Here is a 24,418-nt window from a genome sequence, read left to right as displayed (position 1 = left end):
ACAGGTCTCTGGAGTAGCAATGGGGGCTAGAGTAGCTCCGGCGTTTGCCAACATAGTTATGGCAGATTGGGAGCAAGAACATCTCAAAAGACATTCTCTCTTTGGCAAAGCTTCGTTTTATGGTAGATACATAGACGATTTAGTTTTTGCGTGGGCAGGAGACAAAATGGAATTTGAGACTATGGTTAAAGATCTAAATAGAACAACTAGTTTCTTGGTGTTCAAACAAAGTGGATATGGCAAGAATATAAACTATTTAGATGTCACACTGTATATAGATTCTACAGACAATACACTACATAGTAGAATTTATAGAAAACCTTGTTTCACCAACCAATATTTACACAAAGAGAGTTTACACCCTGCCCACATGAAAAGAAATGTTATAAAGGGTCAGATCATAAGACTCAGTAGATTAACATCAGATGACAACATTTATTATGAAGAGTTAGTACAGTTAAGAAATCTATTTTTGGCCAGAGGTTACAAAAAACACATGCTGAAGAAAATTGAAAATGAAGTCAGAGGACTACGTGATGGTGTAGCAAGGCCCATTTTGTCACATGACAGTCGGAGACATTTGGAGGAAATGACAGTAGGCATCACTGTTCCTAGAGATGATACTTCAGATTTAGATTTAGATTTTCATTTAGCATTTCCGCTTCCCATTACTAATGAATTAAACAACATCAGAAGTATCATAGAGAACAATTGGGGCATCATTTTAGGTAATAGGGACCTCATGGCCTGTGTAGGTATAAGACCATGCTTTACATATAAAAATGTCGTAAATATAAAAAGCATGTTAGAATCAGATCACACCAAGAGAGAGGTAAGGAATAGGGACATCAGTAAAAAGAAAGGTACCTTTGGTTGCCAAAATTGTAGACAGTGTAGGTTTGTCACCAATACCTCTTTTGTCACAATTGGACACATCAAAAAGACCTTTTGGGCTCACAGGTATTTCAATTGCAACAGTGAATACGTGGTCTATGTGGCCACGTGTTGTACCTGTGATAGATACTACGTGGGAAAAACAAAAAGAATGCTCAAACGTAGGATTTATGAACACAATCTGGACATTAAAAACAAAGATATGAACAATGCTTTGGCTAGACATTCATTAGAGTGTGGGGATTTCAAGAAGTTTGAGTTTTTTGTGTTGGACCACGTAGAAAAAAGCCTACTGAAAGGTGATCTCAACAACAAGTTAGAGCAGAAAGAGTCCACATGGCAGTTATGTTTAGGGGCAGATGGACCCCCTGGATTAAATGAGGGGATAAATATCAAATGTTTTTTAAATAACAAAAATTGAGAACATGCTGTATGAGCATGTTCACAATGTTTGAATGAATGGAATACAACACTCACATCAGTGCACACTTAGGGGCTTCTAAGAGTGCACTTTTTTATGGATTATCCAGGGGTTAGTGCTCAATTTGGATCACAACAAGGGCTCTAGGGAGATTCAAATTTCACGGGGTGTGATTCATTGAAGTGCAAGAGATGGACTTTGTTTCATAACATTGTGATAGATAGTGACTATTCAATTTTCACCACCATTTGACATCCAGTTTAGGTTTCTATCAGCACTCGATAGATTTTTTATCAAAAATAAAGTCCCCACATGGCATATATTAGATACAGCCACATATAGATTTGGGCTGTAAGGAATCAAGATAAAGATTAATAGAAGTAATTTATGGAATTCGATATATAACACACAGTACAAGAGATATATATACAAAATACGTAAATTAAGAGGAAGGTTGAGAATGAAATACATAATATAAGAAACAAAAAACAAAAATGTATTTTAAGTCAGCATTTTTTAATTTGATGACAATATTTATTATTGTGTCATAATGTTTTATAATCAAGTAACTTTTTACATCTATGTAAGAATGACATGATTTTTACATGATTTCCTGTTTTTGTAAATAAAACCAGGATGTAGGGAGGCATCCTGGTTTTCTGAAGAAGTCCACGATTGAATAAAGTGGAAGAAAGCTAATCCATTATTTGCCATTGTGGTCTTTTCAACTTTCGCTACAGTCGTTTTCCAGTTTGTCTAGTTAAGTTCGGGTTGCCGATTTCACACTCGTTTGTTTATGTTCTAAATAACTTACTTACAGAGCAAGGTAAGTGCTGGTGAGTTGTTAGCAGGTCCAGAACAAGATACAAAATGCCATGACGTGCTCTCTGAAATAGTTCTTAAATTAATAATACACATTACTGCTGAATCATCTCAAATTACACCATTCTTGTCACCTCTACCTACGTTTCCCAGGCTGGCAGGAACTTAAATTTTAACATGCCTCTGTTAAAAAACTTATCTCTCAGAAGCTGACAATTCTTTCTTAGAAGCTTACCTGAAACTGAAAGTCGTAAAACAATTACCTTGGAAACCTGTAATTACCTCTGTTTCCAGACAACAGAAAAAAGCTCCTAGCCTAGACATCCTATCTCTTAGCTGAGATAAACGAACTTTATAACACATCATAAAACTCTTCACTTAGCTTATTTTCTTGAAGTGTTGCAAGTTAACTCTGTATATCCTAATTTCTACTATGAAAACATACATTTGCATTTGCATATTGTTTATACACATTTCTGCTCTTTTGCAGTAGGGTGCAATGCAGTTACAATCTTGATGCTCAATACAGAACATATAGTTTTCTTACATTTTTAAGTCAAGCATACAACTCATATTACTATTCACAAATGACATAGAATTATTTAGAAAATTATATCTAGCTGAGCTGGCACTGTCAGATTTTTATGCAAATCATATTAATATTTTCAAGTGACATATAATTATTTACAAATTCCAGCTAGCTGGCCTGGCAGCATCTCAGTTTATCACATTTCTCCCCCCAATGAGAACTCAAGCTAGTTTTTCAAGTGTCCCTTGAAAAACATTGCTTGAGAGGCTTGAGCCTATCTGGGAATACCGTTCCCCATTCCCTGTCTTGATATTCTAGCTACCTTGGCATTGCTGACCCCAGTACCATGCTGCACTATCCCATCATATGCATGCAACCCTAGGCTCCACCAAAATAATTTGGGATTGTCCTGGCTGGCTCCCTGTAGCTGTATATCCCCCTCAGACTCCTTTCTTCCTTGTACTGCAAATACTCAGCACAAGGGCCTCCCTATCATGTTAAGTTTTCATCCTATTAACATTATACAATTTGCGCCCCTGCCTCCTGCCTAGCAGTTCTACCATGTAGTTAGCATCACTGACCTTCCTTACCACCTTGTAGGGTCCCTCCCAAGCTGCCTGCAGCTTGTTGTGTCTGACAGGAACAAGAACCTTTACCTGCTGCCCTACAGCACACTCTCTAGCTCGAGTATTCCTGTCATACCAGACATGTGTCTGCTGTTGGGCTTCTGCCAGGTTCTCCAGGGCCAACCCCATGAGCTCCATGAGCCTTGTCCTGAGGTTTAGGACATATGCCACAACAGACTCTTTGTGTGATTCACACTCACCCTCCCACTCACCTCAAATTAAGTCTAGAGGCCCCCTTACTCTATGCCCATACAGCAACTAAATGGGTGAAAAACCTGTGGATTCCTGTAGAACCTCTCTGTAAGCAAACAACAGATGGGGCAAATATTTGTCACACTCCATCTTAAACTGGTCTGCAAATGCCTGTAGCATCATCTTGAGTGTAGAGTTTAACCTCTCAACAAGGCCATTAGTCTAGGGATGGTAGGGGGGGGGTGGTCTTTTGATGCTTTACCCCACAGTACTTCCACAGACAAGCCAGCAGATCTGACATGAAACTGGCACCTCTATCAGTCAGTATTTCTTTTGGGAAACCTACCCTGCTGAAAATCTCTAACAAAGCATCTGCCACCTTTTCTGCCTTACTGGAGGACAAAGCCACTGCCTCAGGGTATCTTGTAGCATAATCTACTATCACTAGGATATACTTTTTCCCTGTGGAACATGGGGTACTCACAGGCCCCAAAATATCCATAGCTACCCTCTGAAATGGCTCTTCAATCACAGGCAAAGGCATCAGAGGAGCTTTCACCTTGTCTCCTGCCTTGCCTACTTTTTGACACTGCTCTCAGGTCCTGCAGTACCCTGATACATCTCTGGAAACCTCAGGTCAATAGAAGCTTTGCATAAATCACCTCTTTGCATGTTTTATGCCCATACGACCTGCAAAGGGAATACCATGGGCTATGGCTAGAAGTGCCAGACAGTAGGCTCTAGGCACTAGCAAGTGCTGTATTATCTCACCATCTACCCTTCCCTCTAGGGTTCACTCTCTATACAGTAGCCCTTTGCCCTAGTGTACAGATTTCCCCTTCCCTTGAGAATCAGGTGCCTCACTTGCTACGTCTCTCGGGCCTTGTAATGTAGTGTCTGAGAACTGAGCCTGTCTGAACCTCTCTTTGTAACCCTTCCCAGCTCGACTTCCACAGGAAGTCTGGCATCCTCTATTAATGGTGCCTCACTGTCAGCCTGGGTACTGCTACTCACCTCTGCCCTAGCAGTCACTGTATCCAAGGGACCATCAGTAACCACAAGCATCTGTGGCTCACCTTCAGTCTCACTGCTACAGGGTAGTTTCCTCCCTGCAGTAACCACCTCACTAGTCTTGGCTGCAAGTATGTGGTCTGACTGAGTCCCCCCCAGGCTACCAGACCCACATGTTTGTCTCCAAGTCTGACTGCATGTAATTGCATTAACACATGGTACTGCATTATAAAAATCATTCACTATCAGGACATCTGCAGGGATATCCTTAAACACACCTACTTGCTGGCTTCCTTTTCCACCCTCTCAGTCAAGGTGAACCCTAGCCAAAGTTATTTTTAATGGGGTCCCTCCTATAGCTCTGACTGGAGTAGACTGCCCAAGCAAGTAGTGATCCTCTGTAATCATTGCAGGCTTTACAATGCACATGTCAAAGGCTGTGTCTCTCTTAGCAATCATCTCTTTGCCATTCACTAAGACAGGATATGACGTCTTGTGGTAGTTTGGTACCCTTGTTGTCTCAAGACAACCCATTTTTATCATTTTGTCATTCCCACTTACTGGCTCTCCCACCTTTTATTCCCCACCTTGCCTCCGTGGACATATATATGTTATATGGCCCCACTGGTTGCATGTAAAACATTTACACCTAGGTCCCAGACGTGTACCTGGACTACTGGATTCCCCTGCTACTGACAGATTCTGTTGGAGTAGTCTGGGGCTGCCCACCATGGGTTCCATTAGACCCATAAGCAGCACTGGGTGTCCCTTTCCTGTTCAGTGATGCCCTACTTGCTAGGTATAGATCTCCCATCTTCCCCAACTCATCAACAGGAAGGCATTGTCTATCAGCTAACCATATTCTTATATCCTCAGGCAAAGTACTAAGGGCATTTTCCCTCACCAAAAGGTCTGCCAGCCCTTCAGAAGTGGTAACCTGGCATCCACTCACCCACCTATGAAAATACGTGCTTAGTTCAGCAACCTATTCATACACACTTTCATCTGCCTTGCCTATATGCTCACAAAACTTTTTTTCTATAAGCCTCAGGTGTTAGCTTAAAAAATTCTAGCAAACAGTTCTTTACAACATTCTAATTTAAAAAGTCATTGTCAGACAGTTTGGATAGAACATTTACAGCTTCATCATGGAGTAAGGAGGTTAGGAACTGTACCCAGAGCCGTTGGTCAATATTATACTGTTTACATACCCTCTCAAACATATGAATTAAACTATCAAAATTATCCCCCTCTGTAAATTGTGGAAGAAATTTACTGACCTTTGTTGTTTCTGGGGTTTGGTTACTCCCTTCCTCATTACCTCCATGACTGTGGTGAAGAGTCAGTATCTCCTTTACATGTTGCCTCTGCCTCTCCTTCTCCTCAGCTTCCAGGCATAGCCGTTTCTCAGTTTCCTCAGCCTGCAGAAGTCACCGTTTCTCATTTTCCTCAGTCTCTAGATGCCTCAGTCTCTCTGCTGCTTCTATTTCAAAACACTTGGCCTCCAACTCAAGTCTCTTTAGTTCCAGACTGATTTATAAGTCCTCTGTAGAAAGGTTGAGCTGTCCATTCTCTGAGTGTTATACCTCTCCACAACCAGTCTGATCATCCTAATGGTTGCTATTCTCTGCTGCAGCTGTGACCAAATCGGCAGTCATGGCTGCTTTAATCAGATATCCAAGCACCAGTCCTTTACCCTGGCACATCTCAGCCAACTGGCTTGCTATACTCCTCTGCTGACATGCTTGCCTCCTCTCCCTGACTAACTAAGCTAACTAAAGAAACAAAACAATTGTGATATGAACTCTGAATGTTCACTGCGTGGCTGATTTAGAGTACAAAAACACTGGCAGTGATCACTGTACACAAGCTACAGGAATTCAATGTACACACCACTATAAGCCAATTAATATGTGATGTAGCTATTTCACCACTATCAAAGAATTAATATGTGATGTTGCTATCCCACCACTGCCAAACAATTAATATGTGATGCCGGTACACTGCCGCAGTAATCAAGGAGCCTCAATCCTCACCACTAGCACCAGTGAGGGACATGCACATTGTAAGGATAAAAAGTACACACACAGTAAATTATAATTTCCCTTAACATCACACAGAGATCACAGACAGTCTGGGACTGGTTTTTGTGACTGGTTTCTCCCTCTCTTTCCAGATCCCCAATAAGACTCCCCACTGACACAGCTATAGGGTTCAGATCTCAGCTGAGTGGTCAAGCCAAACTCTCCAGCACCCTCTCCGTCCAACTAGTGCTTCATGTCCCTGCCCATGTAGCTGATACACACACACACACACACACACACACACACACACACACACACACACACACACACACACACACACACACACACTTTGAGATTTGATTTATATACAAGCACACAGATACTCCTGGGAAAGGTTGGCACAGGTTCACTAGCTATGCCCCATTCTGACCAGACTATAAGGTAGTACTAACTGCCACCAACCACACTTATCAGCTACTCTAAGGCCCTTACAAAGGGTGACCAGTTTTACTATGTAATGTTACTATTATCCAATTGGTAAATGTGACTAAGACTTGAAGGCTATTTAGGAGTGGCCTATACAGTGTCACCAAATACATATGCAAGTACACTAAGAGCTTAATTATCTCTACACAAAGCCAACCACAATTAAAATATTTAAATATATTTAATAATGAATAATAAAAGCACAATACAATCCACTCTGCTACAGGCCCCATGAAGGCTCAGTGTCTATCCAACCTAACACCACTCTTAAGTATTCAACTGCGGTGCCACCTTTAACATTCCTATAAGAAAAGTGCAGTCTGGGTCTGAACTGTCTGCAAACAGCTACAGTTAACTTTGAACCTAACACCACTCTTAAGTATTCAACTGTGGTGCCACCTTTAACATTCCTATAAGAAAAGTGCAGTCCGGGTCTGAACTGTCTGCAAACAGCTACAGTTAACTTTGACATTCAGCTCAGAGAACACATGGTCACAACATAAGGCTGGTTGACAGAACTAACACCACTCTTAAGTATTCAACTGCGGTGCCACCTTTAACATTCCTATAAGAAAAGTGCAGTCCGGGTCTGAACTGTCTGCAAACAGATACAGTTAACTTTGAACCTAACACCACTCTTAAGTATTCAACTGCGGTGCCACCTTTAACATTCCTATAAGAAAAGTGCAGTCCGGGTCTGAACTGTCTGCAAACAGCTACAGTTAACTTTGAGTATGTGTCTAACTGTTTGAGCCAATCTTCATTTTCCCCTGGAGAGCACTGTGCTTTGGCTGTAAGCAGCTCCCACACACATCTTCCACTTTCTCTTATTCCCTTCTGTTAGCAAATAGTATCCATAACTGATCAATACTGTGTGTTTGTTTATTTAAACTATACCACAATAGCCTACTGATACAAGGTTATCCTGGTTTTCCACCTGAGAAATTAAGACAAGACTTACAGTTTCAGAGCAGTCCTTGGTCAATTGTGATTGTTCTTAACACATACTTTTCTTGCTTTGGCTCATTAGCAGCAGTACAAAGAACTGCCTGCTCACACCCTTGTTCTCCCCTACCCTTCCCTGTTTATTACCTTAAGACAATCCCAGAGTTAATAAATATTACCTGTGGCAGGCACCATTTGTAAAACTACAATCCACTCTGCTACAGGCCCCATGAAGGCTCAGTGTCTCTCCAGTAAGTGTTTTACAACTGTAAATGCCTATTTATGTTGAATTGTATTAGACATTTTACAACTGTATATGTTTATGTTGAATTGTGTTAGACATCTAATATGTTTTATGCTTTATTTTTGATGTTACTATGGCATGCACCAAGTTGTTACTAGTATAATAGTATGTATGGTCTATTTGCATAGCTGCACCTTGTTCACTAATGTTATTCATGTAATAGTGTTGTGTGTAGACAGCTCATACTAGTGTCTAAATTATTTCTATATGTTTGTGCTGTTACTGGTGGATAGAATCACATTAGAGAACCACGACAGATTGCTGCTTACTATATTTTTATCTGTGGCTGCATAACTGTCTGGTTTTTGTTTTCTAATGTTCTTCCAATTGGCTCAGTATCTGCATATACTAAGTAGTGGTTCAGGACATTGTCCTACATGTGCTAGCTATTTGCTCAGTGTGTTTTTTATAATCTTTATATATATATTTACCATCTCAAAAGTGCTTACTCCTCTCTGTACTCTTCTTTTCTAGACCTAACACCACTCTTAAGTATTCAACTGCGGTGCCACCTTTAACATTCCTATAAGAAAAGTGCAGTCCGGGTCTGAACTGTCTGCAAACAGCTACAGTTAACTTTGAGTATGTGTCTAACTGTTTGAGCCAATCTTCATTTTCCCCTGGAGAGCACTGTGCTTTGGCTGTAAGCAGCCCCCCCCCCACCACACACATCTTCCACTTTCTCTTATTCCCTTCTGTTAGCAAATAGTATCCATAACTGATCAATACTGTGTGTTTGTTTATTTAAACTATACCACAATAGCCTACTGATACAAGGTTATCCTGGTTTTCCACCTGAGAAATTAAGACAAGACTTACAGTTTCAGAGCAGTCCTTGGTCAATTGTGATTGTTCTTAACACATACTTGTCTTGCTTTGTGATTGTTTCCAGCCCCTCATACAAGAACCTAACAGGGTCTCTACCGCTCCCCACCCTGCCCCCTATTCCCTCCTGCCCCCAGTGGTCCCACCTTTATTGCACTCAAACCCCTCCCATCTTTCCAATAGCCAACCACAGCGCTATCCCAACACTACCTCCTCCATATTCCCTCTACTATCACACCTCCTCAATTGACATGTACAAGCATACCTTTCCTTTGCTCACTACATGCACTCTCCTTGCATATCTTACATCCTACCAAAGCTCCATCATTCCCCCACTCAACCACTACCACTGTACTACTACTCACACCACCACCCATGTCTTACCCATACTCAGCTCCCCTCCCACCAGCTCAAGAACCATCCCTATGCACCCCCCACATATTCTACCAACTATATTACTCAAACGTAAAGCATCCCTACAACTTAACATAGTAACCCTCCCACCATACCTATTACCCATAGAGAACAATCATAAAATTTCCCTTATAAACAAACACATTCAAAAACTGAGAAAACTAATAATCTCATGCATATCAAAACTAGCCCTAAGTGGAGACATCCACCCCAACCCTGGCCCTACCATCTTCAACCCCAATCCTCATAATCAGAGTAGAAACCACAACTTCTCCCATATTACAGCCAATAGAAAGCCAAGTGACTTCCTTCTACTAAGCCTAAATATTAGAAGTATATCCAACAAAGTCCATGAACTCCATGCCACCATAGACTTATACTCCCCAGATATAGTCATCCTGACAGAAACCTGGCTAAAACCTCACATTACCAGTGAGCAAATACTCCCTACAGGTTACGGCATACTAAGAGTAGACCGGCTAAACAAAAAAGGAGGTGGTGTAGCTATAATATTTAAACAACATCTAAACATCCAGATCTTAAAATCATCAGCTGCACAAATAGGCAATGAAGAAATAATATATACCAACCTCAAAATTAACCGAAACAAAACCATCAACATAATTGGATGCTACTTCCCACCTGGCCAAAACATCCCTCCACTAGAAAACCTCCTCAGCTGGTCTACCCACCATCTCCCCCAAGAAACTATCATCTTAGGTGATTTCAATATTGACTGGCAATCCTGTTCTGGCAACAATCCAACCCATCATGTACGCCTTCATGGCTTCACCCAACTAGTCCAGTCACCAACAAGGATAAATAAAAACTCCAGCAAGCACTCTACCCTGGATTGGATACTAGTCAGTAAGAACCCCCAGTCATATATAACAGGCTGCTTATCAGATAGCCTCAGTGATCACTCCCCAACATTCCTACTCAAAAAATACCTGTACCAAGGTAAACCTGTCATCTATCGTCAAATATGTAAAAAAAAAAACTGTAACCCACTCACATTCATCTCATCCCGCAAAGAATGTAACTGGCATGCTCTAAAGTACCTCAGTCTAGATGACGCAGTTGAATCTTTTAATACTACCTTCCTGAACATCCTTAATTACCATGCCCCCATAAGATTTTCCAGAACCAAAGCACAACCCTCCCCATGGCTACAGAAAACCACTAAGTCAGAAATGAAAAACAGGGATAAAGCCTGGGAGCACTGGCGCAAAACCAAAACCCCCGCAGCTAGACAGAAATTCCTAGAACTACGTAATAGAGTCAAAAGCTAATAAAACAGGACAAATTCCAATACTACCAGTCTGCCCTAGACTCCTCACAACACAGCCCCAAACAATTCTGGTCCTCCATAAACTCCATCCTCCACCCAGGTAAAGTCAGTAGCCCTCCTCCTAACATCCCTCACTCCTCAGAAAATATTGCTACCTCATTCAACACACACTTCACCCAAACCATACTATCACTAGCTAAACAACACAACCCCCTCCTCCAACCCACACCTTCAACTAGTAATCTCCCCACTGTCTTCTCTTTTTCTCCTGTACCTACCTCCAACATAAAAAAACTCTTAACTAAACTTATACCCACCAAATTAGCAGCAGACAACCTCCCAAGTGAATACCTACAAATCGCAGCTGATGCTCTGGCCTACCCAGTATCCATCTTGATTAACCGATCTCTGCCAGAAAGTTACGTTCCCACATTGTGGAAAGTCTCACATATAATTCCCCTCCACAAAGGCGGACCCTCTGCAGAACTAACCAATTACCGCCCCATAGCTATTCTCTCTCCACTCTCCAAAATACTAGAGAGATGCATACACTCTCAGGTCTCACACTACCTCCTTACTAACAACCTCCTTTCCAGTACACAGCATGGTTTCCGACCAAACCATAGCACCACCACTGCCTTACTCTCCTTTACAAACACTATCCTTCAGCATAAAAACAATGGCTATGTCTCCTCTGCTACTTTCCTAGACCTATCTAAAGCATTTGACATGGTCCCACACAAACAACTTATCTCTGTCCTCAATAACCTATCCTTCTCACAATCAGTCACCAACTGGTTTCAGAGTTACCTGTCTGACCGCCAACAATCCGTTGTATGGCAGAATGACATATCTCCCAACTACCTGTCTCCATAGGGGTTCCCCAAGGATCCATCCTTGGACCCCTACTTTTCTCTGTTTACACCAATAATCTAGCCTCTGCCACCAAACATGGCACACTCATCCAATACGCAGATGACTCTACCATCATCTGCTCAGCCCAGTCCCTACCCAACTGCAGAAAGTCACACAGGAAGCCTTTTCCTCTGTTGAAACATGGTTATCCGATACCCAATTAATACTCAACCCAAACAAAACTAAACTACTCATCTTCCAACCCACCAAACATACTCAAAACAACTCTCACTTTAACATCACAGCAAAAGACAACACCACTATATACCCAACTGAACACACCAAATTGCTAGGAGTGGAAATAGACAATAAACTAAAATTTGACATTCACATATCCATGACCATAAAAGTCCACAAAAACTAGGAGCATTATACAGAAATAAACAATTTCTCACCAAAGCAGCAAAGATTTCAATAGCAAATTCCCACCTTATCTCCACCCTACTTTATGCCTCTCCAGTATATACCAACCTAAGGCAATGTGATCTAAACAAGCTAGAGACCTGCTACAACAAAATCACAAAATTCACCACAGGGGCATCCTACCGTAGTCACCACTGTCTCTCACTTGCTGAACTGGGCTGGCTTGAACTCCCTCACCTCCTTCAGTGGTATCAACTCTCACTCGCCCACAAACTAGTAAACCATCCACTAAATGTCCCATCCCTCCAGAATCTACTCCAACCCTATCGCACCACCAGACCACTAAGATCCAGCAACAAAAATCACTTGCAGATCACTAAAGCCAATAACTCTGCTGGTGAAGCACTATTCTCTTGCGCCATAGCCAAATTATGGAACTCACTCCCACCCACAATTACCTCTGTACCATCATGCACCAACTTCAAAACTTTATTAAAAGCGCACCTAAAAACATGCTGACTATGCCCTTGCAACTCCCAGTCTAATATCATCCACCCCATCCAACTACTACCTTTCTTTCACCTCCACTAACTACCTTGATGATAGCAAGCTCAGATGCTCATAAGCCTAGTACTTATTATACAGCAGGAACTTCTCATTGTTGCATTTGTTAATGCCTGTTATGTACTTCACAGATAAAGATTCTAGTTGTCTACTGATGTACTATGTTCTTCATCTGTAAATATGTTGTAAGTAATTTATATGTTAAATTGTTAATCACTATGTAATCCAATGTAAATACTGTCTGTTTATTTTACTGTGGAGCTTTTCTCCCCGGGCCTCCGCTGAAAATGGACCCACGTCCAGTCGGACACTCCCGGTCAACAAATTTAAATAAATAAAATAAATAAATAAAATTAACTCAACACAGTGACAATAAAGTTCAGAATCACAGGAAATACTTTAAAATGACATTGTAGGATGGTCTTATATAAATATAGAAAAGATCTACACCAATCTTTCTATATTCCTATATATCTCTAAGAGAAACTATGTTCTAAATAACTTACTTGCAGAGCAAGGCAAGTGCTGATGAGTTGTTAACAGGTCCAGAACAAGATACAAAATGCCCTGACTTTCTCTCTGAGATAGTTCTTATATTAATAATTTACATTACTGCTGAATCATCTCAGATTACATCATTCGTGTCATCTCTACCTAAGTTTCCCAGGCTAGTAGGAACTTAAATTTTAACATGTCTCTGTTAAAAATACTTATCTCTCAGAAGCTGACAATTCTCTCATAGAAGCTTGCCTAAAACTGAAAGTTGTAAAACAATTACCTTGGAAACCTGTAATTACCTCTGTTTCTAGTCAATAGAATGAAGCCCCTAGCCTCAACATCCTGTCTCTTAGCTGAGATAAACTAACTTTATAACACATCATAAAACTCTTTACTTAGCTTATTTTCTTGTGGTTTTGCAAATTAACTCTGTATGTCCCAATTTCTACTATGAAAACATAAATTTGCAGTGGCATATTGTCTATACACATGTCTGCTCTTTTCAAGCTGGGTGCACTGTGGTTACAATCTTGAGGCTGGGTACAGAACATATAGTTTTCTTACATTTTTAAGGCAAGCATACAAATCATATTACTATTCACAAATGACATAGAATTATTTACAAAATTCTATCTAGCTGGGCTGGCAGTGTCACATTTCTGTATAAATCATATTAATATTTTCAAGTGACATATAATTATTTACAAAATTCCAGCTAGCTGGGCTGGCACCATCTCGGTTTATCACAATAACATTGTATGAGAAAGCATACAGCCTTCCTGCAGATGACATGATTGACATATTTTTTAATGCTGCTACTCATAAGCAAGTGTCAGCATTTAGCATTTTTATTTTGTAGAGTGGAAAACGACATGAAAATGTTCGATAATGGTAGTCATTTATCTCCACTAAGTGATTCTATCTGCCAGGACAACTGTTATCCTGCACAGCATTCCCACTAATAGGAATAGCACAGTATAGCATAATGGGGGCTGGAAGAGGAGGACAATTCCATCTGCATGGTGCAGTAAGCTTATGGATAAGGAACATTCTACAATCTACTATTATTCTCCATGAATACTAATGCTGAGTCGTGTTTCTTTTAAAAACTGTGCAGATCTCCTCCTTCCACAGTCATGGTCCTATGTACAGGTTAAGAATATTGTACCAACGATGGGTCTGCCTTATGATCTAAACTATCATTTACTCACTGACACCTGTCCAGTAACATAAGCTGAAAAAGAAAAACACAGTATAAGAAGAGTTTTTAGGGGGAAACAATCATCCTTTATCTTTGCTATTCTTTACTTATAGTATCCGAAGGGTTGTACCAACTTGGAGAAAGTATATTTAGAGATTGGGGATGTTACCTGAACTTCAATACAAAGACAAGACATCAGGTGGAAACAATATGCAGTTTGACAGAGCACAGGTTCTAGCATGGTCAGTGACAAAATATTTCATATTTGTTATACTGGATGTTTGTAAGTTGCACAAATCATGCTAGGCTGAATCTCAGTGCATTGAATTCAAATGATTAAAACATCATTTAGTCAGATTACAACTAGACAAAATCTAATTTAGTCAACAGTACATTAAATATTTTTTTTCGGGGGGTGGGGGATTTCAGTCCCTGACTCCCTATACCCCCAGAGTCTATTATTCAATAACTCTAAGTTTACACTATCTTGGAGTTAGGTGCAGATTTGAACAAAGTGAATAATAAGTATTCACTTTACCTCAAAGTTTCCTGACTTCACAGCTAATAAATATAGTATGGAGAAGTGTAGGGGTAAATCACCACACTGAGGAAATGAGAGACCATAACCTCCCTGCAAAATATTTGTACTTCTTTATATATTTTATATTTTTACCTGCGTATTATAGAATGCATCACTATGGTGGTTCAAACAAAACAATAGTTAACTAAATGAAGTCTCAATCCATTTGAATTCAGTAGACTGAGGTTTGATCAAATGTGATTCTTCCTAATGAGATTCCCCAGTTATAACAGTCCAAGGGATCATGCAATGAAATGTTATAACTGGAACATCTGATTTGAAAGACTATTGTATGAGCATGTTTGGAAGCTTGAGTATTACCACTAGTATTACAACATGTTGCTTATTTTGTAATTTATATTTCCAAATTTCTAGACAGGGGTGTACTTACATAGCACAGCATTATTTTTGGTGTGTAAAACATACTCATGATGGCTTGAAAACATCTTTATTTTCATGTTGCCTGCACAAGCCATGGGACTTTGAATCTCACAATCATTCTGGGTGACGGAAAAAATATCACTCAAAATCAATGTCTTTCCTACTTCTTGCACTTACATAGCAAGCTCAGTCATACCCTTCTGTATTTCAGCTAAGATCATTCATCCTCACATGGGCCACTATTAGGTCATAATCATATTTGTTAGGTTAGAGGGCTTTGAGAGTGATTGTCATGTCCTTGATCCTGTCTCCAGAACAACAGGTAACTGCCATCTTATACTTATCCAGCCTGGAAAAGGTGGTCTTCATATGCCTGATAATTCCTTATTACTAAAACACTGCAGTAGGCGGATGCAGTCTGAGTGGGACATAAGGGCTTGGAGTCTGCACACTTGTGATGCTTACACATAGGTGTACTATCTGTAGGCATGCAGGATAAAGGTGGGTGTGCTGTTATGTAAACTAAAGTCTGGGTTTTTTGCTCTTTGGAATGGAAGGCATAGGCAGTGTTTTTTAGCAACCTCAGTTTAAGTTGGTTTAGTGGAAGTGGTCTGTGCTGTGTATGTTTATGCTGCACTTACCAAATGCATTCTGAGGTGAGAAAGTACCTTCCAAGTTAAATACTCTTCTCACATATTAAGTAACTCTGAGGTAATGATAAAAAACATTCAGTAATCATGAGTCAATTTCCGTACTACCGCACAACTAATCAGAGCTATCAGGCTGGCTACAGCAGGCGCAAAAACTGACCGAGATTCCATATTGTTTTGTTTTGTCATGTTTGTATAAGGTTCTTTGATAGCACCTGTTTATGTGTAGACGTGATTGCTTTTCTTTATGTTTTAGTTATGCTTTACTATACTTTACCAGTGGATTTTACATGTTATACTACTAATAGAGCATTTAATGACAGCTGTCATTCAATCCTGGAGTGTAAGTATGACATCCTCCTGAAACACACAGTTTGTTCTATTTAAAACAACTTTCTGATGTTCTGCATTACTTTTACTAAATATTGCTTAGTTTGTCAATGTATACTTTGTCATCTATGTTATTTGGATTTCTTGATTCAAATATTAATAGGTACAATTCAGCTTGCAGAATTTCAATTTGTTGTAATATGAGCTCTGTGCAGCATATAATTATCTTTAGACTGCCATAATTTTGAAGTTGTACATTTTATTTTTACTATTATAGCCCTGTCTAGATTTCTGATAGATGTTACAAAAGCTTCTAACTGGAAATATAGAACTTCACTGTTAAAGACTTTAAGCTCTCTGATGTAGTTTTACTATTATATGTTGCATTATCTCCATGTACAATATTCAGTAATTGCAATTCAACATTATGAAGCTACAGTTTGCCTCACTTATATTTGAAATACAAAATCAAGTAAATAAATGCATACTAAACAACTCTTGAAACAAATGCAGTGTATGTCATGCAGGGGTCCAAACATTCTATTAAACGGAATTCCATGAATCCAATGGGGCATTTGATGTGGCCTGCAGAGACTGCATACTTGTACTGAAGTTCATACTAGCATGTTATTAAGAATAATATAGCATAACACCTGGCTGACTGAATTCCTCTTCAAACATAATGATAACACACTCTCTGTCTGACAATCCTTATAGCAAACTGCACTGATCTTCACTTTACACAAACTACCCACATACAGCTACTTTTCATCCAACTGTTATTTTACTGAAATCAAAAAATGATATTTTACCTTATAACTTCAATGTGGTACAACAAAGTATAGTCAGAAAGATAATGCAGTGAAACTCTTCAGGCGTTTATCTTCCAAATTCAAACCCCATAAATCTGATTCTTCTTAATGTACTGCTATATTAGTGGCCTCGGGTGGTGGTATAAGTGAAGATGATCTCAAACAGAGCAAATATTAAGAATGCTGACTTGACAATGCACAGTGATATACACATATTGAGTATATATGAGTAGAAAAGCCAACAGCAAGAGCAAAACAAATCTAAATTAAGATGTATTAGTTTCTGCCTTGCAATCTGATGCTATGTAAAGTCAGCAACTTCATCTTTACTATTTTCTCCTCTCAAAATGTGCAACTAAAAATAATCTTGGAAACCAAACTAATAGGCATCATCCTAGATGACCTACTCAAATCTGACCAACATTTACAAAGCTTAGTAAAAAACATTCACTGCAAACGTGATCTTCTTTACAGAGCCTCCAACTTTCTTACTGCACAATGTTATGGAAAATTGCAGCAGCATATATTTTATTATGCTTACACTATGCCTGCTTTGTTATTACAAATACTAACATAACAATTTGAAAATTGGAACAATTTTTAAATAAAATTGTCAAATTTGTTACTTAATTGCCAAGTTCAACTCATCACTGTTTAGTCCTCAGAAAACTAAACCATGCTCAAATTCTAAAAAAAAACAAAACAAAACAAAACAAAAAAAATACATTAAATATTCTTCTTTTTGGAAAAATGCCTCATCACATTTTCTTTACTATAATGGCATATCCTCACATACCACTATAGTCATCAGATACAAAGTTACTTTAGGTCAAAAAATTATACAACACCTCTCGTGACTTCCTCTGTTCCACCCGTGTAACTAAAACATGGAATCCCTTCCCCATTACTATCATGCAAATATCCTCCCTTAAAGCTTAAAATGAAACTAAAGGACTACATATTCAATTTATGGAATTGTTCTCATTCCAGGTCTCCTGGTTAAAGTCATCAGTACATTTCCTGCTTCTACTACTCCTATTAAATATTACTTCCAGAAAACTGTTCCTATAATTTCCATTAGTCCACTGACTGTCTTATAATAATCTAGGAACATCACTAATTTACCCCTCATTCCATGTTCAACTATTACTTTTTTACTTATACAAAGTCTTTTCTTAGGTTCATAGGTGTGTACTAGGCTAATGACCCTGGAGCCTTTACAAGCCTAGCCCATAGAAGTGCCCTGGCATCGTGCTGCCCGACATTAGTTCCCAGTGTCTCTATCAAGTAGAGCCACTGGAATGATCCCCAGGATGAACTTTCTATTTTCTATCCACTCATCAAGATTTGTCTTGAAGAGGGCCAGTGAGGTGCTCTGCTTGACGTGTATGGGGAGTATATTCCAGAGCATGGGCAGTCTCTGGGTTATGAAACTGTCCCTCTAGCATGTTCTGTTGATTGTAGTAATGGGGTTGAGGTCTTTGGAGTGTGTAGTGTGGAGGGATTGCAAATTCTTTAGATGTAGCATTTCTAACAGAGCTGGGTCAGACATAGCTTTGTAAGTCAAGCAGAGATTGCCTATTCGTAGATGATATGAGACAGAGAATAGCTGGGGTTTTTGAATCTGTTCATGTAGGACATGTGTTTAAGGCCTAGAATCTGCTTCATGAGGTACTTTTCTGGCTTTTCCAGCTGTTGCAGGTGTCTAGTGAGGTGCATGACAAATGGGGCATTATACTCGATGATTGGCCTAATATGGGAAAAGTAGAGAGAGATGATGACCTCTTTCTTCCTGGATGCAAAACCCGTGTAATGAGATGTGTGACATAAAAGGAGTTTCTGACCACAGTGGCAATGTGGTGGTCGAAGGAGAGGTTGCTGTCAACCTGTGTCCCCAGATCTCTTATAATGCCTTCAGTGTTCTGTGGGCTCCCATTGATGTAGTAATTAGTGAGAACTGAGTATTTTCCATTTTTTGGCATTAAGCTTAAGGCCATGGTTTTGACACCAGTCATTGGGCTCAGAGAGGCCATTCTGTAGGATGTCAACGTCACTTAGGGATTTAATAATAGCTCCCAACTTGCAGTCATCTGCAAACTTTGTCAGCCAGAGTCCTTTCATGTTGGCCTGGAGTTCTGAGAAGTAGATGCCAAATAGGACAGGACCCAGAACTTATCCCTGTGGGACTCCACTCATGACTGGTTGGCAGTTTGACTTGGAGTCCACTACTTTCACACTGTGCGTTTTATCTGTGAGCCAGTTTGCAACCCACCTAGTGATATAGGGGTTAATGCCTAGTTTGGTGAGTTTATTAATAACTCCTGAGTGGGGAATGTTATCAAAGGCCTGTATGAACTGCCTTGCCCTCATCCACAGCTCTGGTGACTGACTCAAAGAAGTCAACCAGGTTGAGCATGCATGATCTACCTTGCAATCTCTCCCAAGTATCTTTCCATATAGTAGATGTTAATCATACTCTGCTGTCTTTGTTAATATGTGACACAATGTGGCATTTCTATGCTAATTTAATACCTCGCCCCAGGCCCCCTCTTTCACTAAAACATGTTAAATTTCCTATATTTCCCTATGCACTGTAAATATATCATTTATTTTTACCTAAGAATTACCTAATCATTAATTATGCCTCTTTTCATTTTTCCCTTAAACATTATGCATTTTCATTGTTTTAGTTATGTTACCAATATGTCTATTTTTATTATGTTTTCAGTGATAGATAATTTTGCATGAAGTTCTTCTCCCTGGGCCTGTACTGAAAGTAAGTTTTGCATGGCCCAGTAAGACTATCCCAGTAGACAAGCAAGCAAATATAAATAAATAAACAAATGCGCATACTGACATGCACTGCATACATGTAAACAGGGATGAATAGAGTTTGTTGTAAGGGGGTTAGGGAAAGGTTGAATGAATTGTCACAGAAATGGCAACTGAGTTTTAATTTAAAAAATATATTACAAACAAAGATGATAAAGCTTTAGAACTTGAAAAAAAAACTGACAGTGCTAACAGCAGCAACATGTCAACAATGGACTATTCTACAAGTACAGTACAAGTGACAGGAAGCAGGGGATATAATTTCCATCAAAGCCATTGTTAAAATTACTTTAATTAACCATGTACAAATTTAAAGGATTTATCTGAATACAGTGTTAAACCAGAACAAATAACACACTGCATGACAGGACTGATGCTATAGTGAAGGGAATATGAGGAAGGCTGAGGGTCCTAATGGGAGACGAGGGATGCAGCATACAAAAGCACAGTGGTATTGCATCATGGGATAAAACAATCAAAGTTTTTTTTTATGTGGATGATTAACACTTCAATGGGGTATATGTTTGACTAATGGAACAGAGTTGTTTCAGGAGGGAACTGAAGAAACATTTTTTCATTCATATGGAGGTTAGATGTTGAAAATCTTCACTTGAAAAAATATAGTATATTATTAAAAAAATCTCCAAAAGAAGAAAGTAAATATAAAAGCATGATTGTTTTTATTATGGTACTATGAGAGGCAGTGTACACAGGTGTAACTCCACACTAGGAATTGCAGCTCTGTATTTTGAGAGGCAGAAGAAATGTGAAGCTGTTTTTGTCTGTCTTCCATATTTGACAAAATTGGAAGCCATTTTACAACTCATTACCTCAATCAGGACCAAGCCTGCTGTGTACACCACACCTTGAAAGTTAGGAATCAAGTAAATCACGGACAATGAGGGATAACTGCATTTGGCTAAAAAGAGTTTTAACAGTCTTCTAGGGCAGAAAGGGCAAAATAGGACAAGCAGACAATACTGATGTCAAGGTCTCAGCAGGTCTGCAATGCCAGATTAAACTATTAGACAGAAGTATTAGTTCAATTCATTATTTACACCAACAGGAAACATACAAATATGTGACTTTCATAAGCTTATCAGCAAGGAACAGTACATGGAAAAATTGAATCATATCTCACCTTTTGTAGGCCAATTGTCTGTATCAATTTAATAATCTATGCTATGCTATGGAATAAGCGATATTCACAGTCTGTTTCTAGGATTACAGTATTTTTTTCACAGATAGCCTAAATGTCTAGGTTACACTGAGTACATTGTAATTAAACATTATACTACAAAGTCACAGTTTCATGTTCAGGGAGCTATTTCTATATTACTGTGAAATAAGGTTAATCTTAGAAAAAATGTATGTTCTTTATGTTATGTCACACAGCTGCTTTTTGGTAATATAACATATGGTAAAGACACTTAGAACAAGAGAAAACTGAAAAACAATGTTCTCCCCTCATGCTTTTGGCCATCTGGTATAACCAGAAATCTTACCCAGGCATGTTTGTTTCATTTTCATAATATAATTTACAGCTTTCCAGATTATAGCTGTATATGAAAGATACTCAAAAGGTTTTGATCAACAGAGTGTAATGAGAAAGGTACATTCATTAGGGCTGTCACTAAACAGCAGTAATAACTCTGAATCTAGATATAACAAGACTTGAGTTTGATACCCACAAGTTCCAGCTGCAAAAGTCCTTTAAACATCCTTACGCATTCTTGTTGGGTCTATATTATGATATTGCACACTCAGAAGAGTGAATGACACATGATCGACTCCATGTAAGCAGAAGCTTACAACGTTGAAACCTCAGAACAGCGATTTTTTTCCCCAAGGGAAAAAAATCACTCTTCCGAGAAAAAAACAACTTTGAAACATTGCATAAGACATGGGGGGCTATGACCCCCCACCCCCCTACTTAAATATACCAACTCCGAGATCACACTACAGTGCCAAAAAGGCAAAGCAGCAAAAGCGGCTAAACAAATTCTTTCCCAGGGAAAGAATTTGCTGATAAGCTGCTTTGCTATTTTGCCTTTTTGCACTTTTCAGTTTGACAAAGACACATTCGACAACCTGCATCTGCGACAGCATAATAGGAAGCCTTCTTGTTACCCTCAAATCTTGGTTCGTGTGCTTTGCAGGCTTACAAACTTTGCAATATCATAAAATAAATTAAAATTGGCAGAAACTAATTAATAAGAAAAGTCAATTATATGCTGCAGTAAGTGGGCTTGATATAAAACTTGTACTCAATTAAAGATAATCACCCATTCTAGATGCTTAGCAGTATAATCCTTAATATGCAGTATCAGATCATCTGTGCTACACAAATTAATATTCCTGCTTGCTAGTAAAAATTGGAGCTTGAACAACATAATCCAATTTTCCATGTGGCATTGCAGAATGCATTATCCACTACTGTATCTGACATGTCTTGTTACATCTGGAAAAGATGTAAAAGATTGTCTGGTGTACACTTGCTGGGTAGCTTCCTTGCATATTCTGAAGGAGAAGATCTTTCTCTGTTCTATTTAAACAATCAGCCTACATATGATTTAATCAGTCCGTAGTTCTATATGTTCCCCATGGGTGATAGCCTGCCACGGGATGTAGTCAGTCAGGCAGTTGTCAGGGATAGTTTGCCTCTATTCCTGTATTTTCTCTCACGGCAGCCTGATGTGATGATGATTCCATAATTTCATGTCATGTGACTCATGCAGCTCCAGTACATGTGTCTTTTCATGGTTACTGCATGGAAATGCACAGTGTGATGGCTATGCACATTACTGTCCATAGTATTGCCCTGCTTCACCAACTTCCATGTGGTATCAGTAGTATAATGTGTTAAGCTGCCTCCCCCTTGGGTGCACATGATGTTTAATCCTACCTTCCCTGGCTGGTTCTTCCTCTGCTCAGTTTTCTAGCTAATTGCAAGTTGTTTTGGTCACAAGCAGGGCTTAGGCCTGTTTACTACAGAGCTAGCAATTAGAAATTATGAGCAAGGTATACAAAGTTATGAACTAAATGGAACATTAGATTATTTACATATATTACATTATACAGTATTAGAACATATGAATAGTTAAACAACAGTTCTCTTGTCACATGGTACTTCAGTTTAATAAACATGACTTTGGTTTAGTGTCACCTCTTTGGTGTTGTTTTTGGAGTTAGTCCAAAATGCTACATTTCCTACAGATGCTAACATATTGCAAAACCTTAACTTTCAGTGGCCTTGGTACTGCCAGCTGTTGTTTTTGTAGATGATGTCATGATGCTTTTCACCATTTTAGATGAAGCTACAAAGTGTAAACCTGCTAAGTTAATTAAAAAATGTTAAATATGTAGTGTGATGGTCACCAATTAAAAGTGTCCCTGTGCAAACTATCTCTGTACAGTACTCATACATCAATAACCATAACAGTACTGTGTAATACTGCTAAAGCAGACAGTGATTTTCTATATGCTTTCTTTTTATTTGTTCAAGCTTCACTGCCTGAAATATTGTTTTATCTTTCATATATGTGTGCTCCGTGTAGAGGCAATGTATGGGTGTGCTTAAAATTTATTGGGCTTTATCATGTAGGTAAGAGCATGTGAAGTATGCAAGGTATCTTTATATTTGCTTTCTACAGTTACTGGAAAGTAAGTACAAATAAGCTGTGAACATGTGTTTAAACACTTTGAAAGCCTGAGCTGTTAGGTTTGCATAATTGCAGCTGAGCAGCAACTGTGTTTAGAGTAAATGTGATTTGAATATATACGTAGTAGATTTTATATATCTCTATCTATATTATATATACATAAGAATCTACTTTACAAGCTTGAAGTTTCAAAACTTATAACTGCAAATGGTCGAGAGCATAAAATCGAAGTTTTGAAACTTTGAACTTGTAATAAAAAAATAAAAACAAAATTTTTTTTATGTTTTTTGCCCTGCTGCTCTCCCACACCCCCTGCTAAATAAATACACCAACATACCATTGTTAGAATCTCCTTGTGTTGACTGAATTATTTATATATTTGCTGGCATTGTTTTCCATTTTCTGATCTCTTCAGAAACTGCCCCCCCCCCCCACATTCCAGTGGTGTTCTTATAGTTGGTAAACTGCTCTAACAACTTCTGTGCTATTTGATTGCTTTAAGACTTGCTGATTTAAAGAGTCACTGCTTGTAAATTCCTTCATATTATTGTTAGAATCTGCTTGTGTTCTGACTGAAGAGTGCATCTCAAATAATCTGGAAATATAGCACTGATAAGTATATCTTTTGGCACGTTAACTATTCAGAGTTCTGCATTGTCTTAATTTTTGCTTGACTGAATTATTTATATATTTGCTGTCATTGTTTTCTGTTTTTTGATCTGTTCTGAAACTGATTTTCTCTCTCCCACTCATCCTATTCCTGTGGTGTTGTTATAGTTGGTGGCTTTGCTGTTGCCGCCCCTAGTGTAAATTTGATCTGGAACACTCCTACCAGTCTAGTGTTCA

General features: G+C 39.0%; 1 protein-coding gene across 1 annotated transcript in view; it reads right to left on the bottom strand.

Annotated features, from left to right (window-relative positions):
- GALNT9 (polypeptide N-acetylgalactosaminyltransferase 9) overlaps window positions 1–24,418 on the bottom strand; it is a 2,692,403-nt gene that overhangs the window by 1,219,619 nt on the left and 1,448,366 nt on the right. The window lies entirely within an intron of this gene.

This window comes from Protopterus annectens, chromosome 1.part0 (assembly GCF_019279795.1).
Source record: "Protopterus annectens isolate FY-2018-M chromosome 1.part0, PAN1.0, whole genome shotgun sequence".
Classification (NCBI taxonomy): domain Eukaryota; kingdom Metazoa; phylum Chordata; order Ceratodontiformes; family Protopteridae; genus Protopterus; species Protopterus annectens.
The sequence above is the reverse complement of the archived record's forward strand: the minus strand, read 5'-3'. Positions and strand labels throughout refer to the sequence as shown.